Source organism: Sturnira hondurensis, unplaced genomic scaffold, assembly GCF_014824575.4.
Source record: "Sturnira hondurensis isolate 20B ecotype Veracruz unplaced genomic scaffold, ASM1482457v3 Scaffold0017394, whole genome shotgun sequence".
Lineage (NCBI taxonomy): Eukaryota > Metazoa > Chordata > Mammalia > Chiroptera > Phyllostomidae > Sturnira > Sturnira hondurensis.
In genome coordinates this window covers 7503227-7523108 of record NW_028090025.1, presented here as the reverse complement: position 1 = coordinate 7523108, position 19882 = coordinate 7503227, and the positions used below count along the sequence as shown (strand labels likewise).

The following is a 19882-nucleotide window of genomic DNA, read 5'->3' as shown; positions in this document are numbered from 1 at the left end:
AATCTTGTGGCTTCAGCAAAGACATGGAACTGTGACAACCCCCAGAGATGAGTAGTCTCAGTACAAACCGTCTCCCCAATCTGTCCATCCCTGAGGGTCACCTCCAAACCCACTGCCTTATGCAGACTTGCAGCAGCTGAAATGAATACCTACAGATGCTGGGGGAGCGGGGCAGGGAGGAGGCAGATGTTCTTAGAACAAGGTAAATAAGTTACTTAGATAAACCCCAAGAGCCATGATACGAATCTGTTTAAGCCACCTGACGTTGGCAGAGAGCGAACAGTACCCAATCCACTTCCATCCAGAAGTGTGAACTTTGGTCCTAGTGTGCAGCTTAGCTGTGATGCTACACTATTTATTATTCATGGGACATTGTAACTTACCGCAGTGTCTGAGTAATCTTTTTCAACCTGCCAGAGGGACTGGTGTTAATTGCTTACAATGGAACATATTTGCTGTTGGAAATGTCACACCATAATTATATCCCATTTCACTGTCTGACAAGTAATATACTTAAAGAAAATTGGGTTTCTTTTTTTTTTCCTCTTCTTCTCCTGTAAAACCATTTCCACTACCCTGCAGGCAGCAAGCAGGTGGCAAGTTTCTGGACTTGTCCAGAGTTTAGTCAGAAAACTTCCTGTGCTGGCTGATGATATTACAAACGCGCGGGGCCACCCTCCCGGACGCATGTGCAGCCTGAGTGCTCCCACCGAGCCCCCACCCAGAAGGCTGAGTTCGATTTAATGCTTTGCTTTCACTCCCTTGAAACTCTTAATAAAATTTCTGGATGAGGGCCCCCACGTTTTCATTTGTACTGGTCCTGCAGATTCTGGAGGCAGCCCTGCTCTAGAGGAAGGAACAGGGAGTGACATGCCCGTGGGGGTGTGGTTAAGGCCAGGAAAGAGTTGATGTGAGAGGCAATAATGAGAATTATAAGGGCACAGAATAGTGCAGTAAATTAGAAAAATATAAACAAATATAAGCAAATAAAGTTTGCTTATATCAAAAAAGGCATTATAAATGTATTCTATAAACAGTATACAGTTAGGCTATTGTACTTGGCATGTAATATTGAATTCATTTTCCAGTTATTTAAAATTCATTCATTCATTCATTCATCCATCCATCCATCCATCCATCCATCCAAGTAAACCGCACATTTTCTAAATTGTAGTCGCTTACCTGCATTGGGCAGCAAGCAGACGTTCCCTGAGTAATCTTTTGCACTGGGCACTCTGCTAAGACTGTGGAAGAAAACAAGCTGAGTCCCAAATGGGTCTCGTCCCCGAGGGGAGATATGACTTGCACATGCATGATCCTCATCGAAGGTGGCGCTGTTAGAGCCATTCGTTGGTTTATCCGTGTGTTCATATAAGGAACATGTAGAAGGTTCAGGCTAATAACTAAACATTTGCACCTCTGCCTGTCCCCATGCCTTGCTTTCCCCCCATCCTCTGTGTGGTTGTTCACAGGATGTGGCCACAATGACAGCGTGTGTAACAGCTAGCAGTTACTAGAGGGTTACTCCATGCCACTCCCACTATCCTATATAGGTTAATCTTCCCAAGTAGTTTAGTTCCGTTTTCCATTTGAGGAAGTTAGGCTCAGAGAGGTTCTTGTAACTTCTCCAGACCATACAACTGGCAGGTACTGGCCCTAGACTTTTCTGCCTTCAGAGCCCAAAGTGCCATCAGTGTATTAGTTAGGGCAACATTAGCCTCTATGACACACAGACCCGGCAACCTATAAGGCCTCCGACACGAAGGAGGCTTATTTCCTCAGCCTCTACCATCTAAAGGAGATGGTCCTGATTGGCTCCCCTCCAAGTAGTGATTCGGGGACCCAGGCCCCTTGCACCTTGTGCTGCTCTACCATCTCCAGCGCATGGCACCCAAAGCTGCTGTGCTCTTCTGCACCCAGCCAGGCCGTGGAGGCAGGAAAAGCACAGAGGAACACCAGCAGGAGGTGTCCACAGGTCAAGCCTAGAGTGTGCACTCATCACTTACAGTTACATTTTATTGGCACAAGCACAGCCATTTGGCCAGATGTAACTGCAAGGGATGCTGAGAAGAAGGTCCTAATAGGTACCAAGGAAAAAGCAGAACTGGATTCCCCCACTGTGCTTGCCCTCGTGCTCCGGTCTTGATTCCCTGCCCTGTGGGTTATTTCCAGCCAAGCCCGATGTCCCCTAACTCCTCTGAAATACATGTGACACATGGCTTTTTTCCAGTAAAAGGGTCACCTTCCCTGATGCTAGGAACACATCTCCAGGAAGCATTCCGCTCTTAATGTGGCTGCGAATCTGACAGGAATATAGGGCACAGGGGATGGCAAGGTTAGTAATTTAGTTGTCATTGGCTTGACAGGTTAAGTCTTAGAATGTTCCCTGCAATTCAAGGCTTGCGTGAGACACCAAGAGGTACTTAACAACTGTCAGCTTTTTTTTCCCCTGACACAGCTGCCTGATGCTGACCCTGGCACGTTTGGGGAGTGTCTCAGCGTGATTTTATCAGTGCTTCTTCCCAATCACCGTTGGCATTCTCTTTCTGCTTCACCAGTGAAGTGTCCCTGGGTGTGGGCCACCAGTTGTGGTCATTTTTGTCACCAGAGGGCCCGGTGAAAACTGCTGCTAGCCCTGGCTGGGTGGCTCAGTTGGTTGGAGCGTTGTCTTGTGCACCAAAAGGTTGCAGGTTTGATTCCCAGTCAGGACGCATACCTAGGTTGTACAGTAGGCAGGCAACCAGTTGATGTTTCTCTTTCTCTCTTTCCCCTACCCCACTCCTCTCTAAAGTGTATAAACATACCCTAAGATGAAGATTAAAAAAAATGCTGCTAGGAGAGTGATCTCCAGGGGAGGAGCCCAGGAATCTGCATTTTATAAGCTCTCCAGTGAATCCTTTTGAGAGTTACTGGATCCGAGCAGAGTTTTTCGACCTTGGCACTTAATATTTTGGATTGGATGAATCCCTTGCTGCAGGGGCTGTCCCAGTGCATAGTAGGATGTTTACCAGCATCTCTGGCCTCTATTCACTCAATGCCAATAGTACCTACTCCCCTAGTTGTGATAACTGAAGATGTCTCCAAACGTTGCCAGATGTCCCTGGGGAGGCAGAGTGGCCCCAGTCGAGAAGTGTCGGTTTAGAGCATTATTCACTGTGTTTGAAAGGGTATGTTACTGCAGCAGAACCTAGTTTGGTCCTGACGAATGTGGGTTCTGGTGCTCTTGGGCTTTCCGGCAAGAAGAGATCACCTTCCTCTCCTTATCTACTCTCTGAAACAGTCCATAGTACATTTGAAGGCAGAACGGGCACTGGCTGTGGGCTCAGATTAGTCTTAGTTCAAATCCCAGCTCCGCCACTAGCTGTGTGATCTTGATTATGCTATCTGACCTCTCTGAATCTCAGTCTTTCCTCCTCTGTAAAATTAGTTTAATAATGATACCTGCTTCACAGTGCTTTGTGAGGATTCAATGAAAAAAATGCAAAAAAAAGAAAAGATGCAACAAAACAACATAAACAAATGAAAACACGCTTAACGCTATGCCTGGCACATTGTAAGTGCTCAACAAAATGTTACTTTTTATCAATTTTATTTTTCTGACAGGTTCATTGTACACATTGTTCCTGGGTCAGCATCTTTAGCAGAGTCCTGTTTCTTTTCGATCGATCAGCCTCCCGTAGCTTTATTGACTAAAGGAGTTAACTTTGAAAAGGGGTGACAGCAAGTGGATGGAGACAAGGACCCCCAAACCAGGGCGTCAGGGCGATAGTGTGGGTTGGAGGTGGTCATTGCTATTACCGTGGTGGAGTGATGACGGTACCCGCCGTGACGCTGTGAGGGTGGAGACAAGGCAGAGGAACGTCGGTGTTACTCATGTATTTCACGTGTATTCCCTGACTGCCTACTATGTGGCAGAAGACGGAGATAACAAGGAAAGCCCGCCCCTTCACATGTCTTAAGTCTTGCGTTATCTGTTGCTTTTAAGAAAGAAAAGGGACCAGCCAAGCACGGGCACATTTCCTGCCCTAGGTGAGACTTCAGCCTGAGTTGGGAAAGCAGCAGATGATGGCGTCTGCCCAGGCAAATGGGTGGGGCAGCAGGGGCAGGGGCCCAAGGCCCCTAACTCACCCAGACTGCCTGCAGCCCGTGCTGCCACCACCCCTCTTGAGCACCTTGTCCCGAGAACGCTCACAGGGCCTGGCCCCCGTGACAGCTTGCTCAACTTTCAGTTGTGCTTGTATTTTTTTTAAATGGCAGTTTCAACAAATCCTACCCACTGATGCATTATTTAACCAAATGTCATTTCTCTGCCTTTCTCATTTAAGCATCATCTGTTAGGTTTACACATTGGTACACCCATGAAATTAACATTACACGTGTTTCCTTTCGGAGCCCACTGAATTTAATTTAATTTAAATTGTACTCGCTGTCAATGGCTTTCCACAGCGGCAGTGGTGCGGGTCCTGAGGCCTTATTTTAACCCCAGCCTGTCTGAAATGGTACAGCTCCCCTTGCCCCTGGAGCTCTCTAGTCTAACGTCTCGTCGGTGTTTAGGATGAGCTTCATCTGCTGGTTTCTTTTAGGGGATCTTATTTAGGAAAGGGTGTTCTCAGAAGCCCCCTGGCTTAAATGAGGCTTCAAGCCATGGCTGAGAAATCAGGGTCCCTTTGCTCTGCCCGGCTAACCGAGGAGTGGCAGGAGGTGAACTGAGACAAGAACTATCAAACCGACTGGGGAGGGGACTTGATTAATACAAACACCATGGCGAATGGTGGTCTTCCCCACTGTTAGGCTGTAATGACGAAAGGCAAGACATAGCATTCTTGCCTTCCACCTTCCTTTAGAGACTTGCTGGAAGAGCGACTGGGTCTGTCGGGTCTAGTGCTGGACCCTCCAGTGTGTCCCCCGGTGTTATGCATTTGATACGATTTCTCAAATAAGTGATACCGTCCTTCCCCACCCCAGGGTGTAGCAGCACTCTTGCAGGCATTTGTAATTATTCATCCAATAAATGAATGAATTCGTGCAATCACATGCTCACAAGGCTTAAAAAAATTTTATAATGGTCTCAGGCTGTGCTGGTACAGAGTCTTCATCAAGAGAGGTACCAGCCATAGGCGGATGACTTCTAGTCCCTGTCAGGAAGAAGCATGACAAAAGGAACTGGCACCCTAGAAATACTATGGTAGGAGCAAACTGAAATGGGCCAAGGGTGCACGCTTAGCTTGGATTTGGAAGGCTGTGGAGGGCACAGCAATTGCATAATAACAGTTTCCACATATGTGAGAGGTTGGCGGCGGCGGCGGCGGCGGCGGCAGTGGTGCTGGCTCCAAAGGCAGAGTTCAGACCCTTGGAGGAGACCTTCTGCATATTTGGGGGAAAAAACAGCTCGTGATCAGCACTGTCCACACAGGCAGCTGGCTTCTGTGTAAAGCATGAGGTTCCCATCTTTGGGGGCATTCAAGAAATAACTGAATGGCCCTTAATTATGTATTCAATATAGAAAAAGAAAGTATAAAACAGAGGTAGGGTCCCTCCCCTTTTTAAAAAGTCTTCAAAGTAAGATTTCTGTGTGTCAAGACCTTCACATGGCCTTCTTTTTGCCTGCAATGACACCCTCTTTACCTGGCCTCCAGAAAAGTCTAACCCTGGCTGGTGTGGCTCAGTGGATTGAGCCTGAGCCTAAAAAACAAAGGGTCGCCGGTTTGATTCCCAGTCAGGGCACATGCCTGGGTTGCAGGCCAAGTCCCCAGTACGGAGTGCAAGAGAGGTAACCACACATTGATATTTCTCTTCCTCTCTTTCTCTGTCCCTTCTACTCTCTCTAAAAATAAATAAATGAAAGAAAAAGGAAAGTCTAAAGACCTGGTCTACATTAGCCCCATCTTCCTCCTCCTAGTACCCTGCCATCCACTTCATTGCATTAAATACCTTCTATAAAATATGTTGATCTGTTCTCCCACCCTCCCCACACCAGACTATAAGCTCCTAGAACACAAATTCAGTATCTGTTTTGTTCTGTGCATCCTCAGTATCAGATGTTCAGTCAATACCTGTGAAGAAAAAAAAAGAGAAAAAGAAAAGAATACCTGTGTTTCTTGACATGGAAAGAATGTCCTGGGTATATTGCCCCAAATAGAATGCATATGACAGAGCAGAATATAAATGACTATATGTAATGTGTGTTTATAAAAGTATTTGAAATGGTGATATCTAGTATATGTGCTGCTGAAGCGAGCACAGAAAATGGTGATATCTAGATGCTCTAGTATTTGGGGGGGGGTTCCCTTTTTCAAATACTATTCTGTATGTTGAATTTTCTACAGTGAGTGTGTATTGTCTACGTAGATAGAGAAATCAAAGAAACCACCCAGAACACGCACAGGAATGAAGCTAGACAGGATTGACAATGAGCTCCTTTCGCTTTCATCCTGGAAATTGCAGCCACTGAGCTGTGATCTCCTGCCTGGCATCCGGGCCCCGGGCCCCCGTCTCACCGCTGCTGGGACACGGAGCTAGCACAACTTCAAGTGCACTTGAGGAGCTCCCTGTGACACTTGGCCATGAACCTTCTTACATGTATGTTTCTGTATCTCTTTCTTCCTTCAACAGGGATTTATTCAGTGTGTCCCAGGTGCTCCTGGCATTGTCACCAGCCATTTGCATAGGCCCCAGGGAGGGAGAAGTAAAAAAAAATATAACCCCTGCCCACTGGCAGCAAACCCAGCCGTTGTGCTGGACTGACGATCACTGTTGTTGCTGTAGAAATAAACTAGACAGCCTGTTAGCAGTGAGTGGGCCAAGAGGACGACTCTGTTTAGAGATCCATCTGGTGTTTATCCCTCAGGAGGCAGGATGACAGAGTTCTGGTATCAGGTTGCCTGGATTCAAATCCAAGCTCCTTTACCCCTCCCTCTGTGGCTCAGTTTCCCCCTCTGTAAAATGGAGGTGACAACAGCATTCACCTCATAGGTTTGCTGCACGAGCTAAATGAGGTGGTGCACGGGCAGCGCTTGGTCCAGTGACCAGCGAGGAGCAAACTGGCACAAGTGCAAGCCTGTGCAATTACTCCCGTCTGCGTTCTGTGACGTGACAGCATTAACATGACAAGTGGGTAACAACTTGGGGAAATGTCCGTTTGTTAAAAAGAAGGCACCTGCAGAACATATTTATGGTTTATGATCAGGAGACAGCGTTAATGGCCCATAATGTGATTACGATGAGAACTTTTATTAGGAAAATCCCAACCAATTCACCGTTAATTAATGCACTGTTAACTTTAGAGTGTTACTCGTCTAGTCCTTGGAGAGCTGGAGAAAATAAACCTGTTGTCAAAACCCTTACCCTGAGAAGTAAATAAGAGTTGTTTGTTCCTCCGGCGGCTCCATTTGTAACACGAACAGATGAGTCTCTTCATTTTTCCGTGGCCGTATTTATTGAGCCTGCGAGTACCTTCAAAAGAAGAGAAAGGAGGACAAAGATGAAAATGTCAAGTGACAGGAAGATTCTTAGGACGACTTGCAAATGGCAACCTCAGGGTCAAAGGCAGGGCGTGGATGGAGCAGGTATTGATACCCCAAGCCACAAACTGGAGGAAGGCAGGGGCTCCTTGCCTCCTGCCCCACCTCCACTCTGCATGGTGAAACCATTCCTCTCATGCCGTTCCACTTGCAACTTTCAAAATGTGTCCTGCCTGCAACCCACCCCTCCATCATCAGCAATAATCCCCATCGTGATGGTCTGTCACTGTCTTTCAATGCAGTCTTTTAAATGGTGCCCAGGACCCGACACAGGGCCCCTCTTGCTGTCTCTCTATCCCCATCTCACCCAGTGCTTTCTTTTGGTCCCTGTGGTTCAGCCATGTTGGCTCTTTTGTTCTTTCGTTTACTGCATCCTCTCTCATCACAGGGCCTCCGCGTATGCCATTCCCTCTGCCCAGAGACACTGTTCCCTTTTGACCTAGTTAGCTCCTTACTCAACCTGTAGATCCTAGCCCAAGGAACGTATATCTCTTGACCAACTTGAGTTGTTTTAGCGTATTAGTCAGCTCGGACTGTCATAACAAAATACTACAGATTGGCTGTCTTTAACAACAGGAATTTATTTTTTCCACAGTTTTGGAGCCTAGAAGTCCTAAGATCAGGCACCAGCTGGTGGGGTTCTAGGAAGTGCTGTCTCCCTGGCTTGCAGATACCCAGCTTCTCACTGAGTCCTCTCAGGGCAGAGAGAACCGGCTCTCAGGTGCCTCTTCTTATGGGGACACTAATCCCATCAGATTAGGGCTCTACCCTTATTACCCCATTTAACCTTAATCACATCCCCTAAGGCCCATCTCCAGTAGTCACTTGGGGGGTTAGGGCTCCAACATAGGAATTTGGGTGGCGGACACAATCCAATTTGTAGCGAAGAGTGTCTTTGGGAAAGGAAAGGGTACCCCAGCATGGTCAGGAATAGAAGCACGGGTTTGATGCCATTGAACTACATCGCACCTTTGTGCTTTGTATGGTGGAAAATAGGGCTGGAAAGGAGAGAAGAGATATGAAATATAGTCACTCGCATGTCATTATTGAAGGTAATGATGGCCACCACTTAATTTTCTTCTGTCATGGCTATGACAGGTCTGAGGAAGGTTCATGTTTACTGCCTGTTTTCCCTTTCCGGAGAGGCTGTGCCCAATAAGCCCAGGGTTTTTGTGGCATGCGCGTTAGTGGCCCACTCTCTGATGGTGCCTGCCCGGCACATGTGCCCATTCCAGTTACCACTCCAGAGTAACAGTCCACCCCAAACTTAGTGGCACAGAACACTACGTGTTTTATGCTCGTGGACTCTGTGGATCAGGAATTTGGAAAGAGCACATCTCCGCCACCGATGGGTGGCAGGAGGGACAAAATCGCCCGGGTTCAGAACCACTGCTCTATATACACGGTACATTCTGAGCACCTGGTCCCGTGAATTCTTCCCTACAAGTTAGGGGTCAGTATTTGCCCTCACTTCACTGATGAGGAACTAGAATTTTCAGAGGTGATATAGCCCCTCCAAACTCATAGTTGCTGAGTGAGGAGGAGCTATAGCTTAAACGCTCTCATTCCAAAGCCAGTCTTCTTTTTGCTCGCCAAAGGCAGTTGCTGCCTTCCCAGGGTGTCTGCTCATGTTGCGGGAAATGCAGTAAGCCATCTTGACAAGAAACTTCCTGCCTCTCAGGCAACAACCGTATAGATGCCCTAAGGTGGCCCTGCGAAATGTAAAGGGGACGGGGCTGTTTTGGGGACTGGAGATATTCAATGTCCTGAATGCATGGGAAGCCCACCCAGCAAAGAATTGTCTTTCCTCAAATGCCAGTAGTCCCCATTGAGACACACTGCTGGGGAAGGAAAGAAAATGAGTGAAATACTAATCTGTACTGAAACCATCAGAAAGGTTGCTCAGATACAATAGAAGCTGTTTCTTCCATGCATGGGTTAGCTCAGGAGTCGCATTAGTTTGTCCATTCTGCCACAGACCAGGTGGCTTATAAACAACAGAAATCCATCTCTCACAGTTCTGGGGGCTGGAAGACCAAGGTCAAGGTACCAGCAGATCCAGTGTCAGATGACCTCACTGGAACCGGGAAGCAGGCCCTCACCAGACACTGGGTTTGCTGGTACCTTCTTCCTGTGTTCTACCTGGCAAAAGTGGGTAGGAAGCTCTCCGAGGCCTTTTTTCCCCCCCAGGGGATTAATCCCATTCATGCCGGCTTCACCCTCATGACCTTAGTCACCTCCCAATGTCATTGCTTTGGGCATTAGATTTTCAACATGTGAATTGGGGAATCAGGCGAGAGACGCATTCATACCATAGCAGGGGTTCAAAACCCTCATTTTATGATGAAGGAAGATTTGAATCCCAACTCCAGAGTGTATTCGCTGGTCAGGTCTGCGTCTTAACTTCCCTGTCTATAAAATGGGAATAATCAGAACAGCTCCCTCAAAGGCTAGCTGTAAGAGGTAAATGACACAAGGTCTGTTTAAACGCGTTCAGCTCGGGGCCAGCACAGGAGTGGCTCTTCCGTCCGTGATGCACAGGAAAGGTGACAGCAGCAGGATGGACAAGACCTTACAGGCCAGAGCACGGCATTTTCACAAATGATGTGTGACAGGGAAAGTGACTGGGACCCAGTGAATTGCTGCGAAATGTACCATACGCCATCAATATCTATCCCACCGGTTTCCATTTATTGGGCAGTACATCATTAGAATATCTCAGGGCTTTCGACAATAAAATCAATAAGACGGTTCAGCCATGGGCTGTGGTTTAATAACTCCAGGCTTGAATGAGGGGAGAAAAATCAGTGAGCAGGAAAATTTCCTGAGTGCTTGGTCGGGGGTGGAGGGAGACATTTTCTCAGAGTGGGAGAAAAATAACCAGTGAGCTGGCCTTCGGTCTCTAGCGGAGCAGGAGGCCACGAGGATTTAACATGGCACCCGGAGACGGATTTGGGCAAAACTCTTTCCACCTTGCAAGATGCATTTTTTAAAAAATGGCAGTTGAAAAGCAAAGAAGATATCCAAAATGTGGTTCTCAACCCTGGCTGCACATTGGATCCCTTGGCAGGGAGGGGCTTTAAGAAATTGCCAATACCAGCATCCAGAGTTATTAAATTAGAATTCCCTGGGGTGAAGCCAAAGCATGGCTTTGTTTTGTTTTGTTTTGTTTTGTTTTGTTTTGTTTTGTAAGATGCTCAGGTGATTCTAACATGCAGCTAGGGTCAAGGATCATCGGGCCCAGGCCCATGGTTTTCAGACATTAGCTCGAATCAGAAACACCTGGAGGGCTGTTGGACCACAGGTTGCTCATCCTCTAGCCCCAAAGTTTCTGGTTCAAAAGGCCTGGAGGAGGGTGGAGGGTCAGAGGGACTGGAATGTGCATTCCTCACAAGTTCCTAGGTGCTGCTGATGCTGCAGGTCAGAGACTACATTTTGAGAACTTCTGTTCTAGAGCAGTGCTTCTCAGCGGAGAGTGATTTTGCCCCTCCACCCAGGGGACATTTGTCAGTGAATGCAGATATTTCAGGGAGGTGCGGTGGGTGTCAGGGATGCCACTGAACGTCCCACAGTATGAGACAGCCGTCACTTCCCCCCCAAAAGAATGATCTGGCCCCAAATAATAATCGTGCTGAGATTGAAAACCCCCAACCTGGAGCAGACAGTGGTTTGGAAGCTGCTGGGAATGCGACGCCTTGGCTCCTAGTGGACGTGGCGGGGTGGGAGCCTGAGCGGTGGGGCACCCAGATTCTTGCCAGGCAAAGTCTGATTATGACCCACCTGTCTCCGGAGTCAGGTCCATTTGTACCCTCATCTGCTCCCCGTGGCTCTGAGACCTTGTGTGAGTTCCTTGGCCTCTCTGAGCCTGGGACATTTATTCATAAATGGAGGTAACTTCCATGTAGAGCATTGATACGGGAAGTAAAGAGCCTGTGAAAGAATTTCATGAATGTTAAGCGATCCACACACTGGAGTGAAAAATTAAAAGGACAGTGTTCCTCAGCAGACCCCTGGCTTGAGCTCTCTCCCCAGCAGGAGGATGACCCCCCAAGAGCCTAGCCCAGAAAACTCCCTCTAAAAAAACCCCTAGGCCCCTGAAGCAAAGACCCCTGAAATCAGGAAAGCAAATATTGTAGGAAGGACCTAGACCCTCTCCCAAGACTCATGGGGCTGCTTAGGTGTCTGTGCCTGGCGTTCGCCTGCCCTCGTTTGTTTAACAGACTCAGCACATCCCAGCTGGGGAGCAAGCTTGTGGCGTCTGATTAGTATCCTCCCAGCTTCCTTGCACTTCTCCCATCTTCACAATTTTTCAATATCCACATTCCACCTGCTCTATTATTCTCATGTTTGCATTGAAATCTACTCACTTGCATGTTTACTCAAGTCAATTTTATTTTAAAAGTAATTTTGCATCCTTGCTACCTAAGTGGAAGTCTTGCTGTCACTTGCCATAAAGAGACAGCAACTATGCAAATGAGTTAGTGAAATCAAAACAGTGGTATTCAGTGCTAGCCGGGCTCCCCTGTTGCCTGCCAAAGATGCCCATTTTTGTGGGCAGATTTCCTCTGTTGGAAAAAGAAGTTCACTGGGCAAGTGGACATGTTTGCATTGACCAGAGACTTCCTGGGCAGGCCAATGGGAAAGACCGGAATGAGAGCAGAAAAGGGAATCACTGTCCCACTTCGGCTCAATGCCATTTGCTGTCCATGGACCATAGAAATCTCCCACTGGGGAGCTCTGACATCATGTTTACAAACACCAGCTCTGCAGTCCTCAAGGTCAGGTCCTGGCCCACCACTCTGCAGCCGTGTGAATCCTTGACAAGTTTAATTCTGCAGTGGATGAAGGCTGCAGAGTCACACCACATCGGCTCAACAACAGACTCCTCCACTATCATGCTGTGTGACCTTATTTTGGCTAAATTATAGTTTTTAGACCTCAGAGGTAAGCGCTCTTTGACAGATGGGGAAGTTGAGGCATAGATTAGCCAAGTGACCTGTGAGCAAATGGTGTGCTCAAGAGGCAGACCCAGGCTGAGCCCCCACATGGAATGGCTGAGTTAAGAAGTTCAGGATGGGTTCCTCAAGATACACAATGAATAAAAATTATAGTTACCATATGATTCAGCAATTCCACTTTTGGGTATACACTCAGAAGTACTGAAAGCAGGGTCCCAAAGAGATATTTGTACACGTGTTCATATTCACAATTACATACTTGTACACATATTCACAAGTGTCAAAAAGTGGAAGCAACCCAGCTATCCACCAACAGGTGAATGGATAAAGAGAATATGATCCGTATATACAGTGGATATTATTCAGCCTTAAAAAGAAAGGACATCCTGCCACCTGCTAAAATATGAGTGAAGCTGAAAACATTACGCTAAGTGAAAGAAACCAGGTTCTGGCCTGGCCAGCCCTGTCCATGGAACTGTGTTCTCATCTCTTCTCCCAATTCCATGATCACTGCCTAGCCATCTTCTCATTTGTTGTGAATTGTGGTCTGAAGGAAATTCCGGGTGTGGGTGTTTACTTGGGAGCCTGTGAGGACTCGGGGTAGAACTCTGTCACTGGACCCATCGGTTAAACCAAACTTGACCTGATAATTGAGTATGAACAGCCACATAGAAATGATGACATTAACCCTGATGATGATGATAGCTCTTGGTTATTGAGCATTTACTACGTGCTAGGGGCTAGGCTCAGTACTGGACGTGAGTGCCATGCAAGGCAGATTCTGTGATTATAAGATATCCCTTTTACAGATTAAAAAAAAAAAACTGAGGCTTGGAGAGCTTGCCTAACCAGGGCCAAGGTCACACAGATCTGCCTGACCAGAAGCCATGATCTTAACCCCTACACCCTGCCTTCTCCTCCTGGATCACATTCATACTACGCAGTATTGCTGGCAGGGTCATTGCCAAGTTCACATTTGTGTAGCTCACCAACCCTTGCAGAGCTCCTGTATCTTCACCATGTCTTTGGAGCCCAAGGATGACATTGTTCTTATTGGACCCATGACTATACTGAGAAATACAGAGTTTGAGTAACAGGCCTAACGTGGCACAGCTATTTCCTGGCTCACAGGAACTATGGCTCAGCTCTTGGTGATTTCCTGTCCTTGACCTTCGCACCTGCATTGCAGAAATACACTTGATATTCCCCAGATACCTGGCTATTTAACATTTGTCTGAAGTTAGCTTCTCCCGCTGCCTCTAATCACTCTGGTTCTTCCACGTATTTTCTGTTTTGTGCCACAGGAATCTGATTACACTGTTAAATTTGCAGTTGGGTTTTGGGGGGTGGGGGGAGCTGGGCAGTGTTTGGGCTTCCATCTGTAACGACACACACAGCTCTGACTGCACGCCACTGCTTTTTGTCCTGCAGCTGAAAGTCAACCAACACGCTTCTCCTAGGAACAGAGTTTTCTCTTTTTGAAATGGGGACAGTTTGATCCAGCATGTGGCATTGATAGGGCCCCAGCATCACAGACTCACTCTATTCCCAGCTCGGCACCTCCTCACTGGGACTTCTCTGAGCTTCAGATCCTCTGCAATGTAATAGGGTAATAATAATTCTTTGCTCAGAGGTTTGGACAGAAGTAAAAAAAATCATGCACAGAAATTACTTAACACATGGTAGGCACTCAATAGACAGCTGGTATTAGAATTATCTGTAAGCATCCTCTTTATGGTTATGTTTTATTATAAGAGTAATCCACTTCACAAAATGCAGATAATGCAGAAAAGTACAAAGAAGAGATAAAACTGTCATGCCACTGTATGAACTTCTGTTAATATTTGGGAGCATGTCTTTTAGATTGTTATGGACTACATTTTAGGACTTTCCTTTTGCTTGCTATACAACAAGCTCTGTATCAATAAGTGTTAATAAGACCTTTGAGTCGATTTCTATTTGGGACCATTATAAACACTGTTGAGGTCAAAGCCACAGGACCTTTGCACTTGCTGTGCCAGATGCCTAGAATCCTTCTCCATCCCTAATAATTACACGGCTCACTCCCTCATTTCACTTAGAGCTTGCTCAAGTGTCTCCACTTCACGTCAGCCTTCACTGGCCACCGGTGCCAAATAAACCCCATCCCTTAACATGCTAATTTTTTTCTCCGTAGCCTGTATCACTACCTGTGATTGTATTCTCTGTGTGCTCACTTTTTTATTGGCTCTCTACCCCACTAGACTAAGCAGCATTTGGGGAAGGACTCTGTTGTATCTGCTGAGAGGACATAGGAAACAGAACGAATGAATAAATGAACGAAAGAACATCTTACACAGAGGCTTTTGGATTTGCCTTCTCCTTCTCTTAGCATGGATTCTTGGGAGCAGAGTTTCTGGGTGAAGGGGAATGCATACTTCAAATCACAGCCCTTGTTGCCACATTGCCTCCAACACAGTTGTGCCAGCTGCTGCTCCCTCCAGCGGGATGAGAGAGTCTGTTTCCCTGTTCCCTGCCACAACCCATTGAAGATCCCACTCCTAGTGTAGGAGGCTGCATGCTTTTCAGGACCACAGTCCCGGAAATGGTGGTCAGCGTGTGGAGGAGGCCCAGGCCAAGTGCATCTCTGCCCTCGGCTGCGGTGTGGCTCATTGTCATCTCCAGCTCCCCTGTGTTAGAGCAGCTTGCCGGAAAGGTCATTACAGGAGACGGGGATGTGGAGCAAAAATAGCAAGCTGCTTATTGGCCACTGGTGAAGGGAACCGTGTGTGAACCTCAGCCCTTTGAATGACAACACCCTACCCACACCCTACTGCAAGGTGGGGCAGAAAACTCATTCACTCATTCTCTTGTTTATTCAATAAACCATGGGGAGGTCCTACTATGTGTCAGTATGGGGAGTGATTGCAGATGGGATTCTGGAGCCAACCTGCGAGTGTCCCACCACTTTTGCTGGGTCCCTCAGTGAGTTGCTTCACATTCTGAGCTCTGACTTCTTCCTTCATCCCTAGGCTCTTGAAAGGGCAGGAGCTGGCTGGGGAGGGGGCGGGGCAGATGTGTAAAGGACAGAGGTAGACGGGGCAGGACAAGCATTTTTTTTTTAATTCTGAGATTCTGGTGCTCATGTGCCTTTGTTTTTAAGCATAACTGCAGTGTTTTCAGTTTGAATGGATCCAGTTTGTCCAATGTGGCTACCTTCCTGCCCTCTGCCTCTCCCTGTCTCTCTGTGTGTCTAATTATATGTGTTTGTCTGTATTTATATCTGGGTGTGTCTCTGTCCCTCTCAGTGTTTCTGTTTAGGTCTCTCCATATGTTTCTCTCGTTATACAGGGGAGTAAGGGGCAGAGGGGGGTCTTTCTGTCTGAAGGTCTCGCTGTTCTACTGTCAATGTATGTGTGGCCTTTCTGTGTTCCTGTTTACTTTCCACGTGTCCGTCTGTTCATCTATCTATCTATCCATCCGTCCGTTTATCTATCATCTATCTGTCTCTCTTCAATGTCTGTCTGTCTACCTCTCATCCCCATATCCCTCTCTCCCTCTGTGTCCGTCTCCTTTCTTTGGATATTTTTGGTCCCTCTCGCCCACCCCTACCCCCAAAATAGCTCTCCCCCAGAAGAACTCTGGGTTTTTATTCCTGCTTCTCTTTGCGACTGCACAGGCAAACCGTGTGACCCCTGACTGTGTGTTGAAGTGGAAGATGCTGGAGTGAGAGTGTTTGATTTCCCGGTGCTGCCTCCCCTTCTCCAGAAGGGCGACATCCTTGGTCTAGTCCGTCCATCCACGAATCTCCCTTTCATTCTAAAACCCTGAAGAGACGTCACAAAAGGCTTTTCTCAATGTCAATGTGCCAGTTCCTTTGAAGACCAGCACAAAATCTTCACACCAGTCCTCCAGTCTCCCAGTTGTTCGCTTCAGCAGAGGGTGGGGTGGAGATAGCAAGGCCAGCTCTGGGCTCAGCCACTCACTTCCACTCCCACCTCTGTCCTCGCTCACTGTGTGACTGGGGGAAATGCTCCTCCAGCCTCTCTGAGCACCTTCCCCCCAGAACCAAACGGCAGCTGACGCAGCCTCTGCACAGTGCTGGTGCACAGCAGGCCCTCGGGAGACAGCAGCTCCTCTGAACCAGACCAGCCACTCTTCGCCAGAATGCACGCACACACGCACTCATTCATTCATTCACCCATTCAGCAGTGATGGCAAGACACACTATGGCTGGAGAGCGCACGGGTTGATCCCAAAGGCCCCATGAATCTAAATTGCTAAGAACTCCAGATCCTCGTTACCCAGAGACCTAAGGGCAGGGATGAGCAGTGTTATCTGAGTGCAGCAGGGGCCTCTACAGAGTGGACTTCCTATGAAATGCAGTGTCAGGGACCATGCTTAGACCTTTGAAAATCACCCAGTGAAATTCCAGTAGAGAAAAGTGGCACAAGTAGCAGGTGCTTTTAAGCATCCCTCCTTTTGTTTGATAATGAGTCTCCAAGGGTGGCAAGGAGAGCTCGCACCCAGCCAGCACACTGACTTTGACTGTAGTCCTGGAAAGAGAATAGCTTTTCTCACACATTATCTTTTTACTTTAGATTTTCACATTCTTTAATCCATCCATAATGCATTTGTGAAACCACACTCATGCCCTGCATGTCTTTGTCCAGGCTTTGTCCAGGGCTAGCAAGTGAGATGTCTTAAGGATACTTTGTGGTTGATTGGTTGGTTGGTTGGTTGGATAGAGAGAAGGTGGGAGGGAGGGATAGATTGTTGTGTGAGTGTTTAAAGGAATATGTTCCCTCCAGGCAGATGTCCCCCTTTATGATCACTAAGAAAGCCCAGAGTATGGTGATTGGTTTTGAGAGAAGATTAGAGGGTGCTGTAGACAACCTTCTGGTTGCTGCCCAGTCTGTCTTCAGCCAGAGCCGAGAGGATAATTAACCCCAGGGTCACAGCTGCTGATTGAACGGCCAAGGAGCCAAAGACAATTAGGACTCATCAGAAAAGCTTGAAGAAATGGGCTCAGAAGCTTTGGGCAAAACTCTCTGAGGTCTCCTCTGCCCCTGCAGACAAACTGTTCTTTTATTCCCAACCCTCCAAGAGCAACCTGAACACATTTCTATCGTAAAATAATTCAGCATTTTTTCCTGTTTTCCACAGTTGGCTGAGAGCTCCTCAAAGGCAAGGATTTTTTTTCTCCCAAATTTTATTTTTCTAGTACCTAACCCAGAACATGGCATGTGGTATAGACTAAGCTAATATTGTATGGATCAATGAGTTGATAGTTAAATGATTGAAGAGTAGATTCACAGATGATTTGCTTTGAGGATGATGGGTGAGTGGATGGATGGATGGACGGATGGTTGGTTTTTTTGGATGAGAAACTATTGAATAATTTGCTAGATGGGTAGTTAAATGGTTTGCTGGATGAGTGGTTGGAATTGTATGGATGGATAGATGACTGGATGGGTTGCTGGGTGGGTGGATGGATGGATAGACAGATGCATGGATGGATGGATGGGTGGATGGATGAAAAGATGTGTCTTTACTGACAGAGTCAGCTTCCCACATGATGCAAGAATCCTCCTTGCAATGCTTCTGATAGTGCTCAAACGCACGCTTATTTACCTGCAGTAACTCACAACATGTTTCGTGAACTAACAAGCAGAATTGTTGTAAACTTTTCCAAATTCTGGGTATGCTAATATGGTGTATATTTGTGGGGAAGGGCATCGGCTTTGGAAACAGACCTGGGTTTGAATCTCAGCTGAACAAATTAAAGCAGTGTGACCTCAAACAAATAAATCCCTTGGCCTCTCTAAGCTGTGGTTTCCTCCTTTGCAAAATGGGAATAATATCATTATGTTGCAGGGTAGTTATGAGGATTACATGAAATAATGAATGGCGAGCTGATCAGTGCTCAGTAACTCTATTGCTATTACTGTGGTACTGAATCAAAATGGACCCTCCTGTGACTTTTTTTAAACCAAGAACCACATGTGTGCTAGCTATTATTATAATATTGTGTATTTAATGACAAACAAGACTAAATAGTCCTTCATCTCCTGGAGTTTATGTTCTGGTGAGGTATTTAAACGATAGACAAGTAAATTAATAAACAATTTCAGAGAGTGTTAAATACTCGACAGAGAATTGAAAAAGGGTGAGGTGAAGGAGTGATGTGGCTGGTTGGGGGTGGCCTTCTATTGAGCTTTGAACTAGTGACAGGGAGACACAGTCATGCACGGATCTAAGGGGTGTTCCAGGTAGTGAGAATAGCCAGTGAAAAGGTCTTGAGGCAGAAGCAAGCTTGCTCAAGGTAACGAAAGAAGAAGGCTAGGGAGCGAGGTAAGTAGTAGGGCCAATAAGGGCAGAGGTCTGCAGGAGGCAGGTCACGCAGGCTGAGGAGGCTGGGCCATTAAGATCTGGTCGTTAGCCACGTCAACCTCATTCCATCCTCTGAAACAAGGCAGAAGGTGGGTTGTTCCTTTGGCAGCCCTTCAGCTTTCCAGTGGCAGCCGACAGGCTCCCAGTCTCCTGACCTCTAGGCTAACAGCCCCCGTTCTCGGCCTCCCCAGTTAACATTGTGGGGCACATGCAGCTAATACCCTGACAATGCTTCGGGCCCATAAACCTAGAAACCCACAAGAAGTCAGGCTAGACTCCGAGGAAATCAGGCCGAAGAAAGCCAGGAGATCTCTGGTTAGAACTGTCATGAACTAAACCAAAAAGCTCTGTTTCTCTGTGAAACCTGGCTCCTGGTTCATTTGCAAGGAATAGGAGGAGAAAATTCCAAGATAAAAGAAATTTGAAACCATTTGTCCAGGTGGATCTTGTGTAAGATGCAGGCTTTCAGAGAAAACTAGGATGTGACTGATGGTGGCTGATCTCCAGCCGGGCTGACCTGTGAGCTCCAGCGGGGTCATCAGGATCCAGACCCCCTCCGTCACTCGGCAGTGCTGTCTCTGTGCTGGCTGCCCTCTCCAGCAGCCCCTCTCCAGGTGGGGACAGAAGGTCTCTTGGAATCGCCCAGTTTCATGTGTACCAGAAAAGAATGTCTCTTCTACAGTCGTTTCAACCAAAGTCTAGAATTCTGTCTTCTTGGCCAGTTAGCTTCATTGGGTCACATGTTCACCTCCGAGTCATATAAACCATGTCCCAGGAGAGGCAGTGTTCTAACTGGCCAGGCCAGAGCCCCATGAACGCCCGGGAATTGATGAGGGAGGGAGGCCCTCCCCGTCTGTGTGGACTGAGAGCAGAGGAGGGGGCAATGCTTCCCAGATTATCAGATGGTATATATATTTCTTTGTTATATAAGATGAGTAAGCTTTAAATGCCTTCTATACAACTTTGTTTTTTTTTTAAGATTTTATTTATTTATTTATCTTTAGAGGGGAAGAAGAGAAGGAGAGAAACATC

At 47.1% G+C, this 19882-nt stretch overlaps 1 protein-coding gene across 3 annotated transcripts in view; it reads left to right on the top strand.

The window, feature by feature from the left end:
• XYLT1 (xylosyltransferase 1) overlaps positions 1-19882 on the top strand; it is a 305538-nt gene that overhangs the window by 200628 nt on the left and 85028 nt on the right. The window lies entirely within an intron of this gene.